Raw genomic sequence first — 11,656 nt, forward strand, 5'->3', positions numbered from 1 at the left:
GCATTCTTGATAATGGGTCCTATACCTGTATTCATATGACCATATTACAAAATATAGAATGTCAAATATGAAAAAAATCTGAACCTGAAGGAGAGTGCAATATTTTTTCACCACATTCTGACACTTTCTACCATTGTTTATAGTTGGAACATAAAGTTACAGAGAACAGAGGACTAGGTAAGGTGACCTTGACTACAAAAAAAACCCATTTGTTTAAAAAACCCTACTTGGGGTACCATTAGTGAACATTCAAAAATATCACAAAGCTGAAATACTGAACTTTATTTTTTGCTGTTGGTGTACATATACACAGGTATATATATATATATATAGAGAGAGAGAGAGAGAGAGAGAGAGAGAGAGAGAGAGAGAGAGAGAGAGAGAGAGAGAGAGAGAGAGAGAGAGAGAGAGAGAGAGAGAGAGTATATATTGCCCTTTATATTGTCTAACAGCATATGTTTTATGATATTTTGTAAAAGCTCCCTCTTTGCTGTCTAATACTTAGTAAGCCCCACTTATTATAGGGCTACAGATGAATAAAATCCTCAATATAACAACCATCCTGTTATAGTGATGGAAATGTTATCCAGGAAAAGCAAATAAGCATTTATCTCACATTTTACAGGTGTTGACAGGTGTTCTTCCAACTAGGATGGTCAGCTGCACAATTAACTCCCACCTAAAATAAGTAATGTAATTATCTTATAATGTATTACTCAAGGTATGTCATAAATTATGATAATATAGTGTTAAAATAAAGGCTTTAGCCAAAAATGTGTTCTCAGTATTTTCCTTGTTTTTATTCATCCACAGCAGGTAGATCAGACGTTCTTCCTTAAATTATTTGAACATTATTTGGAACCTAAACTTAAGCCTATTGTTTTCTGATGACAGGAGGAGCCCTGCAATACTTGATGTCACACAAATGGAGAACCCTGGAACTTGATTGCCTGGGCAGAATCTGCTAATAAGTTGTTAAGCTCAGTGTCTGAAAGAATATATTTATTCACAAGGAATTACTGAACAAAAAGCCAGGACTGGCTTGTTGCAATATGTGATACTTCTCATCCACGTGGCCAAGGCCACCACTCTCGGGTAGTTTTGGCTTGTTCAAAATGGCCCCAGAATGCATATGTCTGCCTGAGAGAAGTTTTTCAACCTGCCAACATTCCTTCTACATTAAGATTAATTTCTAACAGTGTGTAGAACTGAACTGGTATGTAATTTACTCTGTAACTGGTTAAGTTTTGCCCTACTTGCTTCCTGTATGTAGCTTACCCTGTGATACTGATATTGTTATATGAATAGGGGGAATTCTGAACACACTGAAAACACTTCTTACTTAGCAGAGCAGGCCATATTATATATCTTAGGGTCCCCATACACGGGCTGATTCTAGATGCCGATATCGGTCCCTTAGACCGGTTCGGCAGCTAATCGGCCCATGTATGGGGACTACCGGCGGGCCTGCCCGACCGATATCTGGCCTGAAATCGGCCAGATCTCGATCGGGCAGGTTAGAAAATCTAGTCATATCGGGAACCACATCAACGAGCCGATGCGGTCCCTGATCCGACTAGATTTTCTAACCTGCCCGAACCGACTGCCCCATTGCCACCAATATAATTTAATCGTTTGGCCTACATGCTCCCCGATATCGCCCACCTGTAGGTGGGGATATCGGGTAAAGATCTGCTCGCTTGGCGATCTCGCCAAGCAAGCGAATCTTAACGTGTATGGTTAGCCTTAGGTTTGTGATGCAAAGATGTTACTTAAAGTTCTCAAGTTTGTTAGAAGCTGAGTGTGACCCTTGTTTCTGTATACAGAAGTTTTTTGTTTAATTCAATCTGCATATGTTTCTTCTAGTCAGAGGTGTCTATTGCCCAAAACACATCAGGAGGGGGTAGCTAATAAGGGACCAAGAGCTGTGAGCTATTCCTACCATGTTGTATGTAAGATATTGCCAATGTATATTTTTAATTGATACTTTGTACAAACACTTGTATTTTCATTTATTCTGGCAATTCCAAGACCTTATGTGTAGAAATTTGGAAGTGACTGACCACTCCACTAATTTACCTGTAGTTGAGATAACGTAACAAGTTTTTTTTTTATGCCATCATGGACCCTGCATGTCTGCATTTAAACCAGTTAATGAGCACAAAGCTGTGATCGCTGTATTCATTCCCCCCCCCCCCAAAGCAGTAAGTCATATGGTGGGGTGATAGGAGCCCTCCACTAACAATAACACTTCAGATATCACATCAATAAGCTGAATTGTAACAAATAATATAAATTGTAAATTTTACATAGCAATATCCTTTATTGCAAAGATCTGAACACTTTTCAGCTGAACTTAAGTTCATATAGCCCATCGAACTCTTCCTCATTAGCTGTACTATAGGCAACTATGCTGTTGTAGTGCCAAGCTGCATGCTATTTCAAGCAATGGTACCATATTTCAGTGGCATAACCCCTTCGTCAGTTTATTACTGCATTCTGCATTCGAGTTGCAGCTTCAGGAAAGAAAAACAGCTATAATTATCATTTGATTTTTGTACTTGGATGGGGACTTGGGTAATGAGCCATTCATCAGGCACTTGTAGTGAACTCTTGCTCCTATGATGTCTCTTTTTGGATATACAGTGTTTAACAGGTTGACAGGCCCACAAAGAATTGGTAAAGCTCCTATAAGTATATGTAGTACTGGTCACCATCACTGAAAAGGAGCTTTATTAACATATGATAATTCTAGGGAAAAGGTAGTAAACTGATAAAGACTGGATGAAGAAAGACTTGTCAAGTTAAAAATATTTACTCTGGAGCAGAGGCACTTGGGGGTAGTGATATGAACAATATATACAGTAACTATGTATGATTTTAATATTAGAAGAAAGAGGTTTCATTTTAAGAAATGACAAGGATTTTTGTACAATAAAAAACTAAGAAGCTGTGCAATTTTCTCTCTGAAAAAGGTATCCAAGGGCACTCTGTGAAAACACAGTATTTAGATATTAAAAATGTCTTTGTGGCAAGAAAAGCCAATGCATGCCTTAGATAAAGATCCTTATTATAAGACACAATATAACCAACAATAAACTGACAGCAGATGATATCAATTTTGGAGCTGCACCCTGTCAGGGCATGTGTGTGGAAGGTTTCCTGTGTATCATGGAGCTGGGACAAGTTGATGAGTGACATTCAGAAGAACATGCTCTCATTTGTTCACGTGTGATATGTTGGCGTGCAAGGAGAGCCCTTTATTTGCTCATCCCTGCTGAATAAGACATGTGATCCAAATCAAGCCCTGAAAAATGCCTTGCAATGCATATAGATGTATTGATTCTCATTTATAGACGGTAATAACAGAAAACAACTGCAGACTGATAACAAAGGTCCAAAATACACAGTTACGCATAGGAACCTAGTGACAACATTTTTTAAAATTAGGATAAAATAATTTGAGCCCAAGATTGAAAAATAGAGATAGTGGCAGATTTTTGTAAATCTTAGATAATAAATATATGTAGACAACTAGAAGTCACTTATTATACACCGCTGTAGAATATGTTGGTGCTTTATACATGTTATAAATAGTGATAATAATAAATCACTTGGTCATGTAGGAACAGGCAGAGAATGGGAGACTATGCCTTTATCCAATGGAATTAGGCATTTCTATGACAGATTGAACATCAACGCTGCTGTTTTTGGCAATGAAGCAATCTGGTCTTTATGTTTTAGTGCATCTCATAATACCAAGGCAGCATGGTAAATAAGATTAAAAAAAATAAAAAAATAATAGTCATCGCTAGAGGCATGTTTGCACCTCCAGTTCAGTTTTTGTCAGTGTAAATAAAACTAATGGGCCATGTATGGCTGTGGTCCTCTGATTTGCCAGGGACTTGCATGAGTACATTTCCTAGATTTCCACTGAGTGCCCTCTATCTTTTCTAAAGTGTGCAAGGGTTCCCCAAAATACCTTCTTGTATTGATTCAGTGAAATTTCTGCATATAAACCACTTTACATGTGACTATTCTGGGTAATCGTGTGAAAATGAGAAAGCATTTTTAAGTGATTATCTGGGATTGCCATAAGTAAAGTGTTCTCCACGCAGTGATTCCAATGAATTCAGACAGAAGCATATTTATAGTTGCTTTGTCGTCCAGGGGGTAGAAGAGATTTCAAGCAGAGTCTGATCTGTCATGGTCCTTAGCGAAGTGCCTAGTTAATCCAACAGCATGCACCCTCCCCTCAGTACCCCACAAGATAACGTTTGGGAGGGTATGCTTTCTAATCTCTATCTTTAACTATTTATCTGCAAATCTTGAAGGATTACAACCCACAAGATAGTTGTATGGAAAACATGCTTTAGGATGGTCAAAAGTCATTGAAAACTGAGGGACTATCCCATGGTTTCATTTACTTTTGTGCTATTAGCCATAATACATTACTGTAGAGATCAGAGAGAATGATGCTGTTTGGGTTACATGGGTAAATGGGTGAGGACAGGAAGAAAAACTGCCAGGCATAACATCTCAAAATATGGGTCTTCACACTAAATATTTGAATTCTTTTTTAGCTTCTCCTTTAATTGTATACAAAATGATTTTGTATGATTATGATTTTATATAATATATTTGTTTATCAATTGCTATAGGCTGCTAGCCACTTTTTTATTTCTGTGGGGATCCTTCTACCTTCCCCTGTCTACTGGGTTTGCTGATTCTAGCTAATACCTTGGCAAAATCCGATTATATTACTATCTACATAGACAGGATTCTCACAAGCAGCTTAACTCAAGATAATGAAACTTTAGGGGCAATGTAATAAATGGTCTTAAGTTTGCTACTTATCTAGTAACCAATAGCAACCAGTTAGCAGGTACCATATACTGTATTAGTAAGATGTTTAAAAACAAGAATCTGATTGGTTGCTATGGGTTATTAGATGTGGGCAAACTTTAGATTTTTTTATTACATAACCCTGTTTGATATATATTGTAAGTAGGGACTTCCTTCCTATTGTGTTTATTACCACATGGCACGTAATCTTTGCATATTTATACTTATTTATGTATGTATTTCTTTGTTATATTTGCCTTCCCTTTGCATACTTTTGTATATTGTAATATTGAACAGCACTGTGTATCCTAGTAGCTTTATAATTATAAAGTTACACATACATAGCTCACCTTTAAATTGGTTGATTTGAGCTTAGTTGTCACATTACTCAGGCCTTGAGCATTCTGCCCGTGCCTTTTCTATTATGATATGAAAAGTGTACCTATCCAAGCATCTCTTTGCAAGTACTGTATGAAAAATAATGAAGAGATTTTCACATACATTTGTAAGAGTAAATTGAGTAAATTGAAAGCTATCATAAACTATGAATAAAATCCCCTTGGAACATACATTATGCATGGATATAAAAAAATGATTTGCAAAATATACCTCTCATTTTCAGATTTGTAAAAAGAATTGTTAATAGGTAGATGGATCTTCATGTTCAGTTGTTAATGCTTATCTTTTAATATAAGAAATGAGCTTGTATAAAAAGATGTATCTTTACAACATACAATAAAGAATATCAAAGCAGACAGAACTACTGTGCAGGAAAAGAAATGCATCTTCAATCACTAATCCATATCACTTTGAGACCAAAAAGAGAATATCTTTGCTTGTTCTTCTAACAAAAGACTCCTGAGCTCAGCACACACACACAAGCTTATTCCACCCTTTTGCGCCTCATCTGGCAGCCTCTTTCCGGTCCAGCACACACTTACATCTAATGAGTCAAACTTCCCATTTTCAGACTAATCAGTCGACTGCACTAATTGCAAATGCAAATATGCAAATTTATATTAATTAATTACTCTGCTAATTAGTTCTGCGGTCTCTCTTTTTTTTTTAGGGGGGGTGCATATGTGAAGGTAATAAATCACGTTGCAGTGGAAACGAAATGTGTTTTGCTCCCATCTCATTACCCATAAAAAATTAATGTATCCACTGATGTTTAATAGCAGCAACATATATATATATATATATATTCAAATTTAGATATCTGTATGTATATGCATGTATAAATATGTACATTTGCTACATATACTGCATGTGTTTCAGGATGCAAGTTTGTATACATACAAGAATACATACATTGTAGTTTGCACTACATTTGGTTGTTATAATGCATTCTTGGTAAGAGAGAAATAGTCAATAATGAATCTTTCACATTTTTGGCTAATGCCTTCACAAGTTGCCTGTTAGCAATTTAATTATCACTTTATGAGCAAATGCAACTGCACTGTGCTTGAGGCTGTAAGTTTTAGCCAAGTTCACACAAAATGGAAATAATCATTAGACAGTACCAATAAAAAAATCTTATCATGGTTCTTTCAATAGAATGGATTGCAAAGAAAGGAAAATCTTCTACATTTAGAAATGTGAAGAGGAGGCTCAAATGTATTTTTCATTCAATCCCATAATTATTTTCTACCATGACTAAACTCACAAATTGAAAAGCACAAATGTTTTCTTATTTATTAAAAACTGAGACAAAAAAATCATGGACGAAAAGTTGAGACCTCGAATTATAAACTTTATTTTACTTAAATAGCGAATAGTGACCATTTGTAAATCTGCCCCAAATGTCAGCAATCAAAGGGTTATTCACCTACCCTGTCTATCTGCAATGCATGATCTACAACATATCTTTAACAAATAAGGGAAAGTTTCTTGCTATAGTTTATACAAGAGCAGGGGCCAGCTCCTTGTTGTAGCTTCCACCTTTCATACCTACAGTCAGGTGATCCCAATTAGCCAATAAAAGGACAACCATTTGGGGATTTTAACCTTGAAAGCAAGCAAGTTGCAGGTAAAACTTAGGCCCTTTGTTAAATGTATAATGAAGCAGTAGAATTCTTAATGAATCAGATGAAAGTGAGTGTAAGATTGGCCAGAGGGGATGACTTTGACATAGTTAGCTTGAAGTATATAGCAATATATGGACAAACAATCCCTGTGAGAGCATTTCTTGGTAGCTTAATGCACAGAATGTCTTAATGTCCTATATATATATATTGATAATGGGTGAGTGCAAAGGACATCTTGTTGCTAAACATACAATTATTAATATTAATATATATATATAACTTCATGTTTATGAATATTATGGCAGTGCAATAATTTTGCAGAGTATTGATGCAGCCTATGGGGTGGATAATAGTGATGGATAGTGATGAGCAAATCCCCTGTCGCTTCGGCAAAAAATTTGCAAAACTGTGAAAAAATTTGTGAAACGCAAAAATTACTCCTTCTGCTTACTGCACATGACCATAGGTTATACAGTGTACCTGAATGCTAAAAATCTTCAGTGATTCCGACCCCATGACTAATTTTGCAATGTAGGTGTTAAATGGCTCCCTACATCATAGGAAAAACAAATCAAATAATATTGTGTGTTCACTCTCCTAGTCTTGCAAAAATTACAGATTCTACAGATTCTGTATTATGATTTTGTTTATTGTCATGCAGAGAATGCTTATGCATTTTGTAATAGGAAAAGTTGCCACTCTTGCTGCCCATTATGTTTAAATATATGTGGTGATTAGTTAGTAAATGTCCAAATTGTCTCTTCCTGCCTTTTGAGGTCCAGCAACAGCTCAGTTACCCCTAGAGATAACTTTTATCTTGTGCCTAGTGCTTTTATAACTATTCAAGATCTGGAACTTATGGTCCATGATGATAATGCTATAATCACATCAACTTCTGGTAGAACATGTGCACAATAGATACTTTCCCTTTCTTTGGGCTGACTTGCAGACACTCAAGAAATTGTCCATAAGACTGAACACTTCTGTAAATAAAATGTTTGCAGTTTAGCACTGTTTTGGAAAATTACAGATTACTTGCTATTAGAAACTGCACTTGTTCATAAATTGGCCTATAATTTGCCAAAGCAGAACAAATATTTAGGACAATATTTAGGACACTAGAGAGAGAGATATCTTATATGGCATTATATTTTCTAAAAATAACAAATACAAGTATTGCTTTTATATTACTTGTATAAACAATATTTGCACACTGCCACAAAATTTGTAAGGATGACCTTCAGACTGGCATCTAGTACATGTATGGACATCTAGTACATGTATGAATTGGAGGACAGCCTCTGTTGTGGATTCTTTAACTAATGTGTTGGTTACTATGGTAGGGTTTATTTTTAGCATTGCAATCTATTTTTTAAACAGAGTAGCATATATTAACTTGCACTCATGATTTGGCTCAACTGTGAGCCTCTTTGAACAGCATGTTGTCTAGCAATGTGGATTTCCCTGACAGTGCAATTACGCAGGTTCCCTTACCTTAAGCTCTTTTCCCCCACCCCCAGTAACTCAGAGACAATAATGACGTCCAGGATGGGATACAACAGGCCACAGCTTTATTAACAAAAAATATGTAAATATATAAATACAAAATAATTTATAAAATGATAAAAATTTTAACAATAACCCATTGGAATGCTTGCCCACTCCAAACCACCAACCATGGCTGCCTGCCATGCTGGCCACCTTCCGCAGCAGCTTCAGGTGGGCAAGTGAGAGCAGGCAACCAGAATCCACTAATCTCCTGGGACCCTTGTCCGAGGAGGTTACCCGCCACCTTTTGACACCCATGTGCCAAAACTGGGGCTTAGCCCCCACCTTCCAGCAAGCATTCCTACCGCAAGCTGTGACGGCATAAACCAACCCCCCCCCCATCCCAGTCCACCGTGCTTGTATTCAAGGGCGGGTGGGCGGGAAATTGCTCCTTGACTCTATGCACAAGGTAATGGTACCGCCTCTTCCGCTACTGTTAGTTTCCATATCCTGGTCCCTCCTCTTACTTACAAGCCCTCCTTCCCCCCAGTCTTAGCCTATATAATTAAGCCCTTCCACTTCTCCTGCTATTCCTAGCACCGTCAAGGCTCCTGCTACCTTATAGGAACGGAGCACCCTTTTGTTAAAATATGACCTAGACTGTTTACCCCCCTTGTGAGCAGAGAGAAAAAAAGTAAATTACACACATGCAATACTATATATAGTATAGTATACAGTCCATGAAACAAACAGCAGTAAACGTAATTAGAAGAGCTTACAAAATTCTGAATATGGAATGGTACAACCCAGAAGAAACTTATAGTTACTGATGACACTTACAGTTTTAAAAAGAAATAATGGGAAAGATTGTCCCAACCTAAAACCAGTCATAATCCCCAGCTAGCTGGTGCAAGCAAGGTGTCCTGTTCCTGCCTGGGCCCCACTCAGAGTCATGGACCCGGCCAACAACTATTGGGCTCCATACACAATCGACAACTGAAGCTGACTTTTTTTTCGTTTTGCTCAAAATTTGGGTTCCAATTTAATTTGGTGTCTGGACTAATCTTGTGTTGGATATACCAAGGATGCATTATTGGCATATGGGGAGAGGCAAAACTGAAATTTAGGAAATCACTTTAGTGACCAACACAGCTGCACCAGGTCAAGAATTTGGGAAACAGACTTGCAAATACTGTACTTCAAAATCATAGAAAGACTGTGAAAATAAATAAATATGCAACATAAGAAGCATTTGATACCATAGAGGTTTTTGGAAGCATGTTGGGGTGTTGCCCTTGTCTTTCCATTATGCACAGATTTTCTCTGTGAAGCATGCTTGTGTCAACCATAGACAAGTGGTAGATCTAGCAGCTCTGTAGTGCATCAGTCTAGTGCATTTTTCCCAATCTATTAAAAAAATACAAACACTTTCATTTAATTAAACAAACTTTTTTTACTTCCTTGGGGGAAACTTGTGGTTTAATGAATAATATTGGGAATTTCGCTGTGTGACCAAATAAACATTTCAGTTTTAACTAGAATAACAGTAGTTTTCACTGTAATTTTCAATTTATAAACTGCTTAGATTCCCAAAGTGAACTGATTTTTATTTGATTTAGCTATATGTATTTCAAGAAACCACATCTTATCTAGATTAACCAAATCTTTGCAGTAAAAGCAGCAGGGGGAGATATAACAGTATATGCATTTGATAGCATATTTATTTAATAGCAGTTCTTAGAAGAAATCTTAGAATCTCAGTTTCTGTTTTCTAAGGTGCCAGATGGTTAAGGATGTAGGATGTCTCTGCAAGGCAAACATTCTCCTTTCAAGCCTTGCTTGACATTTTCTAAGCTAGTGCTGGAATTTTCCAGTTCTAATAAAGTGTTGTATTGCGTACTGCCCCCAAGAGGATTTGAAAGTAAAAACTACATACTGTAAAAACATTTTATAAAATATTGCAAATATTTATTTAGAAACATTTGGCATACTCAATAGTTAATTGAGAAATTAGCACCTTTGTGGAAATGTTAAGAAATGCCATTATTTGAAGTCCAAATTTCTATAGGCATTAGATATGGGCAGTGATGAGTGAATCTGTCTAATTTTGCTTTGTCGCAGCAAAAGTTATTTATCCTGCAGCTTTTTTTTTTTGTGCCCATCGGCATCTATGGGTGTTTTTTTCGGGGGGGCGAGGGCAGGCAAAAAATATCACCCATCACTAGATACAGGTCAAATAAATCTATGTTTTAAAGTGTTCCATATAGATGGAATATATATTCATGTCTGTTTTTATATCAAGGCACCTGAGGGCTTGTGCCTAGGGCAGCAGGATTTGGGGGCGGCCCTCGGTTGCCTATATTTTAATTTTTTTTCTAAAAAAATAAGATATGCCCCCAGCATCTGCCACACATTTCCATAGAAAATTGATAGATGGTTGCCAGCATTTGAAAGTAATGGATGGTGTTTGCACACCAAGCATATAAGACAAACTGAATGCCACAAAATGGCACAAAAAAAACTTCTGGTTATCACAGGCTTGCTTTACCTTAATCTCTTCATATAGTATTCATATGTAACCTTTATGTTTGATGTATACAGCCATCCATTGTACAGTGCCATGAATAACAGTACATCCATTGTACACACTACAGTACATATTGAAATATATCATGTTATTTTGTATAGCAAACCACAGAACATGGTCACTGCAGCAGATATCTTCGGCCTTTTGCCAAATGCAAATGAATAATTTCATACAGCCTTGCTGTATATTTAGCATGTAATTCTGAGTGCAAAGCTTGTCACAGTGAACAGAATCTGGAGGTTTACTCTCGTAGCAAACCTCAGTGAGAATTCCCAACAGTATACTCTACATTTTATGGCTTATAAATGAATGCATGTAGCCCTTATGTTCTATGGCAGGCATATTGCTCCACTGTAATTAGCAACAGGTTAACACCTTGGTTGCCGTGAAACAAAATGCTTTTTATTGTAGTAAGTGATTACATTCATTTTCTACTCACATCTTTACAGTTTCTAACTACATTCTCTTTAAAGTCTGAATGAAAACAATTGGATGTTTAAGGGATGAAGCAGGCCTGCATTAACAATCAGTGCCATCTGAAGTTCACTTTTATCAGTTTTCAACTTATATTTAAGGGCTAACATTTTAAGATGCCATATCCATCACCAAAGACTTTACCCTGGTTGTCAGAAAACATTTCCCTGACATTTTACATTACCATATTAAAATAAAGATCTATGGACTATACTTCTGTGTGCAAATCTAAGAA

This window comes from Xenopus tropicalis, chromosome 6 (genome assembly GCF_000004195.4).
Source record: "Xenopus tropicalis strain Nigerian chromosome 6, UCB_Xtro_10.0, whole genome shotgun sequence".
Lineage (NCBI taxonomy): Eukaryota > Metazoa > Chordata > Amphibia > Anura > Pipidae > Xenopus > Xenopus tropicalis.